This window comes from Rutidosis leptorrhynchoides, chromosome 11 (assembly GCF_046630445.1).
Source record: "Rutidosis leptorrhynchoides isolate AG116_Rl617_1_P2 chromosome 11, CSIRO_AGI_Rlap_v1, whole genome shotgun sequence".
Classification (NCBI taxonomy): Eukaryota; Viridiplantae; Streptophyta; class Magnoliopsida; order Asterales; family Asteraceae; genus Rutidosis; species Rutidosis leptorrhynchoides.
Window position 1 is genome coordinate 115178235 of NC_092343.1, and position 10423 is coordinate 115188657.

Sequence of the window (10423 nt, forward strand, 5' to 3'; positions counted from 1 at the left end):
TAGGTGTCGAAGTCCTAGATCTAGTTACTCGTTGGGTTGGTGGAGTCTGAATCATCTCATCAGGTATATATCGAGTTCTCTTAGGAGAATGTTCGGGAGACGATTCAGATGCTGTTGCTGAAGTGTCGGTGTCACTGCTCACTTCGGGTGTTGTGGAAAGGGTTGGTTCAATCCTAGTTGGACTAGGTTCCCTGATCATCACGGGTTGAGCTTGGTGTGCTGCCCTAGAATGTTTAAGGTTCACCCTAAGTGGGGGATTAGCTGGTCCGGGTGGTTGTACTACAGGTTCCTCTACAACCTCTGGGGCTGGAACCGCGGCGGGTTCAACTTGTTCTTGTTGTACCGGGTTCGGAAGAGGTATTCCTACAGCCTCAAAATAAGAACGCATACGAGTGTCTTGGGGTTCAGCTAGCCTCACTAGCCAATTTAGAATCGGCGCAGTGAATTGATTATCAGATACCATCGGGGTATTCATCTTCAGCTCCCCAAATCGTTTCATCTGTAATCCATGTGTACCTGGTACAAATATATTTGCATTTCTGCAAGCATTTATAGCATCATGGATAAAGATACAGAAAAACCTTTCGCAAGGGATGTATGAACCCCTTGGTTTATCAACTTGAGCTTGAACCAAATCCCATATTAGTTCTGCATAGTCAGGAGCTTCTACTCTTATGAAAGAGTAGAACAACTTCAGCATAGGCACAGTCAGGCTGTCGGATCCACTCCTTGTCATCAGTAAGCATCTGTTGATGATTTAGAAGATCACATACCACCTTGAGTGCAGATATTTCTTCTGAAACTTAGCCGGAGGAACTGATAATGCTAAAAAGGAACATATATTTCATAGCATTATTCCTCAAGAAAGACAAGCTTTTAGTTGCAATTGTCCTATTTACAAGTGATATTCGGTTAAATAATAAAAGGTGAAGACAAAAGATAGATTCGACGAATTGAAGACGCAAACGACCAAAAAGCTCAAAAGTACAAAATACAATCAAAGAGGTTCCAATTATTGATAAGAAACGTCTCAGAATTACAAGAGTACAAGATTCAAAACGCAAAGTACAAGATATTAAATTGTACGCAAGGACGTTCAAAAATCCGGAACCGGGACCAGAGTCAACTCTCAACGCTCGACGCAACGGACTATAAATTACAAGTTAACTATGTATATAAATATAATATAATATATAATTAATTATATAAATTATATATATATTATATTTATATATTAAAACCGTCGGCAGACTAGGATCCAAACTTGTGTGAGCTGGATTTACGAACTCCGCGACTCGCGGAGTTTGTAGTGCAAAAATGCCGTAACTCGCGGAGCTGTCCTGGACAAAAATGCCTATAAAAGCTCGCGCATTTTGATCGTTTTAAAAATCATATATCAATCTCTCTATCTATATGTAAACGTATATATATATATATTTATATTTTAATTTTAATTTTAATTTTAAATCCTAATAATAAGGGTATGTTAGCGAATGTTGTAAGGGTGTAAGTCGAAATTCTGTCCGTGTAACGCTACGCTATTTTTAATCATTGTAAGTTATGTTCAAACTTTTTACATTAATGTCTCGTAGCTAAATTATTATTATGCTTATTTAAGATGAAGTAATCATGATGTTGGGCTAAAAATATTAAAATTGGGTAATTGGGCTTTGTACCATAATTGGGGTTTGGACAAAAGAACGACACTTGTGGAAATTAGACTATGGGCTATTAATGGGCTTTATTTTTGTTTAACTAAATGATAATTTGTTAATTTTAATATAAAGATTTACAATTGGATGTACCTATAAATAACCATATACACTCGATCGGATACGATGGGCGGGATATTTATATGTACGAATAATCGTTCATTTAACCGGACACGGGAATAGATTAATAGTCACTAGAATTATTAAAACAGGGGTGAAATTATGTACAAGGACACTTGGCATAATTGATAACAAAGTATTAAAACCTTGGGTTACACGCAGTCGATAACCTGGTGTAATTATTAAACAAAGTATTAAAACTTTGTTACAGTTTAAGTCCCCAATTAGTTAGAATATTTAACTTCAGGTATAAGGATAATTTGACGAGGATACTCGCACTTTATATTTATGATTGATGGACTGTTATGGATAAAAACCAGACGGACATATTGAATAATCCAGGACAAAGGACAATTAACCCATGGGCATAAAACTAAAATCAACACGTCAAACATCATGATTACGGAAGTTTAAATAAGCATAATTATTTTATTTCATATTTAATTTCCTTTATTTTATATTTCATTGCACTTTTAATTATCGCACTTTTATTTATTGTTATTGTATTTAATTGCATTTTTAATTATCGTACTTTTTAATTATCGCAAGTTTATTTTATCGCACTTTTATTTATCGTAATTTCATTATCGTTATTTATTTTACGCTTTAAATTAAGTTATATTTATTTTTAATATTTACATTAGGTTTTAACTGCGACTAAAGTTTCAAAAACGACAAACCGGTCATTAAACGGTAAAAACCCCCCTTTATAATAATAATATTACTTATTTGTATTTTTATAAATTAAAACTAATATAGCGTTAAGCTTTGTTTAAAATATTCGCTGTGGAACGAACCGGACTTACTAAAAACTACACTACTGTACGATTAGGTACACTGCCTATAAGTGTTGTAGCAAGGTTTAGGTATATCCATTCTATAAATAAATAAATATCTTGTGTAAAATTGTATCGTATTTAATAGTATTTAGTTGTAAAAATAAAGCTATTTCATATACACCTCTGCGTACATCAAGTATTTTTGGAGCCGCTGCCGGGGACCAATCTAGCTTAAAAGCCGGAAGCGCAACGCTATAAAAAAAAAACCCGTCGAACGAAACCAGCCTGTCATTTGAATTTGCATTCTCCGCGACTCGCGGAGTTTGTTACCAGCTAGGCACCGTACTCGCGGAGTTTAACCTGACGCGCCTGACATAACCCTAATCGCATTAATTACGGAGTATTATTAATTATTATTATTAATAAACCCTAAATTAGTTTAATTATTATTATTATTTAGTTTAAGTTTTTTAAATTAATTAATAATATTAAATTATAATTAGTTTTATTTGTATATAAAAAATTAATACTTTTATAAAATAAATAATATAAAAATAATATTTTTATAAAAATTGTACTCTTTATCAATTTTAAGCCTATTTTTATTTTTGTAACTTTTTAATCGTTTATTCGTAATATTTATATTTTTCGCTCGTATCTAATTTTAAGTTCTAGTTTTTTCCGTAGCTTATTATTATTTCTAGATTTTTAGGCTTTGCCGTAAAATCCCTTAAGTGCTTTTTCTTTAGACTAAGATTTAGGTGCTTTAGAATTTTGTGACGCCTTTTTAAGTTTTTGGTACCTTTTTTAAGATATTGCCATTTGGGATATACTTTTTCTTTTAAGCTTTAATATTTTTAGACGCAACTTTTAATTTTTTAGTTTTTAGTTCCTTTTTAAGTTTTAACGCGCTACTTTCTTATTTTTATTTTTCGACGCCTTTTACCTATGTATCAATTATCACTCCAATTAGTAATCTCAATTTGCAATTTTAATTTTAAGTTAGTAATAATAATAAGGTTGGGTTAGTCGAGTGTTTTAAAGTTTTATAGTCACTCTTTTTCTTTCTTATTTTTCGACGCCTTTTATTTTTCAACCCTTTTCTTTTTCGACCTTTTTCGACGCGCTCTTTCTTTTTCTTTCTTATTTCTTGCCATTCTAGTTTTAGGATATAGATTTTTATTCTATTTCTTCTCTAAATTTCTTTAAATTACGAAAATTTATTTTAAGTGGTTAAATTGATAGACATTAAAATTTTCTGGTTCGTAGTAATAGTTGGATTTGTACTTGGACCGGGTTATTGGAGCCATACAGTACTCAATTATATTGAGACCAAATGAATCCTGCCCCTCTGCTGTATCTTTTGGCTATTCGAAACGTGGGCAAAATCAGAAAAGTCTATTAATTGGATAACTTATATAATTTTTCTTTCCTTTTAAAAACTAATAGGATATTCAGTGAATGCACCGAGCAAGACGTTCACCACCTTTTATATGTTCACCATCTGTAAATCGATCAAGACATCTAGCTAATATTGTCGCCGTTGATTTTTCTTTAGAATCGTCATCCAGTCGACCAGTTACTCCAATTCAAATTTCCGATAATCCATTCTTTGAACCCGATCTCACAATTGAGAATCCGGAGAATATTCACGGACGATTCATAGATCCTGAACCATTAATTTTTCCTCCGGAACCACCAATCATTCAAACAAAGATTGTTGAGGAACGAACCATTAAATCAGAATCCTCTAGTGATTCAGATTCAACAAATTCAATCATGGAGAATCTGGAACCTTTAAGTATGGAAGACCGAATGAGAGCTAAAAGCACTGGCCAAGGTCACGCAATTACTCATCCAGACATTAATGCGCCAGATTATGAAATCAAAGGAAAAATTCTACATATGGTGACTAATCAATGCCAATTTAGTGGTGCGCCGAAGGAAGATCCAAATGAACATCTTCGTACCTTTAATAGGATCTGCACACCATTTAAAATCCGAGAAGTTGAGGATGAACAGATATATCTCATGTTATTTCCCTGGACTTTAAAGGGAGAAGCCAAAGATTGGTTGGAATCGTTACCTGAAGGGGCGATTGATACATGGGATGTTTTAGTTGAAAAATTTCTTAAACAATTCTTTCCGGCATCTAAAGCCGTAAGACTTCAAGGAGAAATTGTTACGTTCACACAGAAACCAAATGAAACTCTATATGAGGCGTGGAAAAGATTTGGAAAGTTATTAAGAGGATGTCCGCAACATGGTTTAGACACCTGTCAAATAGTACAAATATTCTACCAAGGATGCAACATCACTACAAGGAAAGACATCGATATAGCAGCTGGTGGTTCTATTATGAAGAAAACCGAAACTGATGCTTACAAAATTATTGATAACACTGCTTCCCACTCACATGAGTGGCACCAAGAAAAAGATATCGTTAGATTATCTAAAGCAGCTAGTGCCGATTCTAGCCATGACAAAGATTCCATTTTCGCAAAGATAGATGCTGTCGAGAGACGAATGGAAAAGATGACTAAAGATATTCACTCAATACGAATTAGTTATGAGCAGTGTGGAGGACCACATTTGACAAAAGATTGTCTTAGTATTGAATTAACAATGGAACAAAGAGAGAATATTTCATACATAAACCAAAGGCCTGGAAATAATTATCAGAATAATTATCAACCGCCAAGACCAATTTACAATCAAAACCAGAATTATAACCGAAATGTTCCATACAACAACCAACAAGGTTCTAGCAATCAACAAGTATCCAACAATACTTACAACCAGCAAAGACCTAATTTTCAAAACAAACCACCACAAACCGATGATAAAAAGCCGAATTTAGATGATATGATGACGAAGCTAGTTGAAACTCAAACGCAGTTTTTCACATCTCAGAAACAAACTAATGAACAAAATGCTCAAGCATTTAGAAATCAACAAGCTTCTATTCAAAATTTGGAACAAGAAGTAAGTAACCTAGCAAGGTTAATAGGTGAAAGAAAACCGGGAAGTTTACCTAGTAATACAAATGCTAACCCCTGGAATGAAACAGCTAAAGCCATTACCACAAGAAGTGGTACAACACTTAAACCACCCGAAATACCTGTAATTTCTGATGAAGCTATTCCTACTCTACAAGAACCACAACCTGAACAAGATAAGGAGAAAGAACCGGTAGTTGAAAAGGTTAATGAAGATAACACAGTTAAGGCTAAACCTTATGTTAAACCATACCAACCACCACTTCCTTACCCGAGTAAAATGAGAAAAGAGAGACTTGAAGCCGAGCAATTCAAATTCTTGGATATGTTTAAACAGATAAATGTAAATCTTCCTTTCATTGATGTGATTTCAGGAATGCCTAGATATGCTAAATTTCTGAAAGATCTAATCTTGAATAGAAAGAAAATGGAAGAACTCTCGGCTGTTACTATGAATGCTAATTGTTCAGCAATGCCGTTGAATAAGATACCAGAAAAACTATCTGATCCAGGAAGTTTCACAATTCCATGTTTTCTGGGTAGTCTTAGTTCAATAGAAGCATTGGCAGATTTAGGTGCTAGTATAAATTTAATGCCATATTCACTATACGCTAAACTAGACCGTGGAGAATTGAAACCAACAAGAATAAGTATACAACTAGCCGATAGATCAATAAAATATCCTAGAGGGATAATGGAGAACATGTTAGTTAAAGTTGGTACTTTAGTATTTCCAGTAGATTTTGTTGTTCTGGACATGGAAGAAGATTCTCAAGTTCCTCTCATATTAGGAAGACCATTCTTAAACAAGGCTAAAGCAATGATAGACGTGTTTGGTAAGAAACTGACCCTAAGTGTAGAGGACGAGAGTGTTACCTTTTCAGTTGATAGAGCAATGCAACAACCGCAATCTGCAGATGATACATGTTATTATATTCAAACTATAGATTCACATGCAGAATTGTTAGAAGAATTTCCAGAATTACAAGGGACAGGAGAATGTTCTTTAGGAGAAGGAACTGAACCAATTGATGAAACTAAAATGTTAGCTACACTTATGGCTAATGGATATGAACCAACAACAGAAGAAATTTAAATGCTAAAAGAAGAAGACAGATATCGATACAAATCATCGATAGAAGAACCACCGAAATTAGAGTTAAAGCCACTTCCAAATCATTTCGAATACGCTTATTTACATGGTGAATCTGAATTACCTGTAATAATATCGTCTTCTCTTACTGAAAATGAGAAATCACAACTCATTTCTGTGTTAAAAGCTCATAAACCAGCCATTGCATGGAAGATTCATGATATTAAAGGAATAAGTCCTTCGTATTGCACACATAAAATCCTTATGGAAGAAGGTCATAAAACGTATGTGCAACGCCAACGAAGACTAAATCCTAATATGCAAGATGTTGTTAAGAAAGAAATATTTAAACTGCTAGATGCAGGTTTAATTTATCCAATTTCTGATAGTCCATGGGTAAGCCCAGTTCAATGCGTGCCTAAGAAGGGTGGCATGACTGTCATTACAAATGAAAAAAATGAGCTTATTCCTACTAGGACTGTAACAGGATGGCGTGTTTGTATTGATTATAGAAAATTAAATGACGCCACCAGAAAAGATCACTTTCCCTTACCTTTTATTGATCAAATGTTGGAAAGATTAGCCGGAAATAGTTACTATTGTTTTCTTGATGGTTTTTCCGGATATTTTCAAATTCCGATAGCACCCGAGGACCAAGAGAAAACCACATTCACGTGCCCTTATGGTACTTTTGCTTACAAACGCATACCATTTGGACTTTGCAACGCCCCTGCAACCTTTCAAAGGTGCATGATGGCAATTTTTCACGACATGATAGAAGAATGCATGGAAGTTTTCATGGATAACTTTTCAGTCTTCGGTGATACTTTTGAAACATGTCTAGCTAATCTTGAACGAATGCTTATTAGATGCGAACAATCAAATCTAGTACTTAATTGGGAGAAATGCCATTTCATGGTTAAAGAAGGCATCGTTCTGGGTCATAAAATTTCAAAGGAAGGAATTGAAGTGGATAGAGCTAAAGTAGATGTAATTGCTAAACTTCCACATCCCACCAACGTTAGAGGAGTTAGGAGTTTTCTAGGGCATGCCGGTTTTTACCGACGTTTTATTAAAGATTTTTCTAAAATTGCCACTCCTATGAATAAACTCCTAGAAAAGGATGCTCCATTCATCTTTTCAGATGAATGTATCAAATCTTTTAATATTCTTAAAGAAAAACTCACTAATGCGCCGATCATGATAACTCCAAATTGGAATTTACCGTTTGAACTAATGTGCGATGCAAGTGATTTTGCATTGGGAGCCGTTTTAGGACAAAGGATTGAAAAACGATTTCAACCTATATATTATGCTAGTAAGATGTTACAAGGAGCACAAACAAATTACACAACTACTGAAAAAGAACTCCTTGCTATTGTCTTTGCTTTTGACAAATTTCGTTCATATCTCGTTCTACCTAAAACGGTGGTCTATACTGACCATTCTGCTCTTAGATACCTATTTTCGAAACAAGATGCCAAACCAAGATTAATCCGTTGGATCTTACTCTTACAAGAGTTTGATATTGAAATCCGAGATAAAAAAGGAGCAGAAAATCTCGCCGCTGATCATCTTTCTCGTCTTGAAAATCCTGAATTAGAAGTTCTAAATGAATCGGCCATACAAGACAACTTTCCTGATGAATATCTATTGAAGATAGATTATAATGAAATTCCATGGTTTGCAGACTATGCAAACTACTTAGTTTGTAGATTCCTTGAAAAAGGATTATCGTATCAAAAACGAAAGAAATTCTTAAGTGATATAAAACACTATTTCTGGGAAGATCCACATTTGTTTAAAAGTTGTCCCGATGGAATAATACGCCGATGTGTATTAGGAGATGAAGCTAGTAAAATCTTAAACCATTGTCACACAGGACCAACATGAGGGCATTATGGGCCTCAACTAACAGCAAGAAAAATTTATGATGCTGGATTCTATTGGCCTACAATTTACAAAGACGCACACCTTCTTTGCAAATCCTGTGATGCTTGTCAAAGGGCCGGAAAAATAAGTCAACGTGATGAAATGCCACAAAATGTCATTCAAGTATGTGAAGTATTGACATTTGGGGTATTGACTTTATGGGTCCATTTCCAAAATCTCATAATAATCTCTACATTCTCGTTGCCATTGATTATGTATCTAAATGGGCGGAAGCACAAGCTCTCCCAACTAGCGATGCACGAGTTGTAGTCAACTTTTTAAAAAGTCTTTTTGCAAGGTTTGGAACACCGAAAGCTTTAATAAGTGATCGGGGTACTCATTTCTGTAATAATCAACTTGAGAAAGTTCTTAAAAGATATGGAGTTACTCATAAAATCTCCACCGCATATCATCCACAAACAAGTGGACAAGTTGAAATACCAACCGAGCTTTAAAACGTATTCTAGAGAAAACCGTAGGATCAAATCCGAAGGAATGGTCCATTAAATTGGAGGATGCACTCTGGGCTTTTAGAACAGCCTACAAAACTCCAATTGGAACCACACCTTTTAAACTCGTTTACGGAAAAGCATGTCATCTTCCAGTAGAAATTGAACACAAAGCATTTTGGGCTTTGAAGACATGTAATCTTGATTTACATGAAGCCGGACGACTACGGTTAAGTCAATTAAATGAATTAGAAGAATTAAGACATGAAGCATACAAAAATTAGTTAATCTATAAAGAAAGAATGAAGAAATGGCATGATAAAAGAATCAGAAGTTCAAAAGAATTTAAAGAAGGAGATAGAGTTCTTCTTTTCAATTCACGATTCAAGCTATTTCCTGGAAAATTGAAATCAAGATGGTCTGGACCATTCATAGTCAAAAGAGTTTTCCCATACGGAACAGTAGAATTGATAAATTCAAATGGAATTGAATTTAAGGTTAATGGTCACAGAGTTAAACATTACATAGATAGTCCAATGGAAGTTGACAACGAAGTTAATCACAATTTCAACACCACAGCTAACTAAGTGTGGGGAGAATCAAGTCTTTAAAGGATAATATGTATTTCTGTTAGAATAAGATTTTCTGTTTTCGTGTAGTTCTCGAAAATGGAACCCGAATAGTCTTTCCCTAGCAGACCCTAAAGAACTAGTCATCTCCCCCCATTCTGAATTTTTATTTTTTTAGGTTTTTACGAAATGAAGACTTCCTGTGAACTGAACCATGGTCTAATGCTACACGCTTTGATCACTAAACGTAATATTGACACACTTCCGAGTGAACTGGTATCAGTAATCAGAGAAAAATTGGACGGAGTAAGAAAAAAATCCAGATGCGAAAATAATAAGTTACAATTTGGTAAAGGAAAATCAAAATCCGCAGGGAAAAGAAGAGCACGACACCTTGAAAGATGTCACAAATGCGGAAAATGGTCACACGAAGGTAAATGTTCAAATAATCAAACCTATTCAAACACCGAATTTGTTACTTTATGCAGAGATGGACCGTTCATATGTTTAGAAGAAAAAACATTAAATGCTCGAGGTTACGCCTATGTAGCCATGGAAAACCAATTAGTCTGACTATCTTATGAGTGGGTTAGAGCATATCACTAAGAAATATATTTCACAGGTAAGTTTGTATAGTTTTCATTTTTATTTTTATTTTTATTTTTAACCTTTTGATAATAAACGCTAATTTGTTCGCTATAAAATATTAAATTGGTATTCGATGAAATTAGGTCTTGCGACCGAAATTATTGATATCATACAAAAATTTA

At 34.4% G+C, this 10423-nt stretch overlaps 1 non-coding gene across 1 annotated transcript; it reads right to left on the reverse strand.

The window, feature by feature from the left end:
* Positions 1 to 4774: 4774 nt before the first annotated feature.
* Positions 4775 to 4881, reverse strand: LOC139879061 (small nucleolar RNA R71). Its single transcript, XR_011769914.1, has one exon. It is a non-coding gene; the product is annotated as a small nucleolar RNA R71 (small nucleolar RNA).
* Positions 4882 to 10423: the final 5542 nt, after the last annotated feature.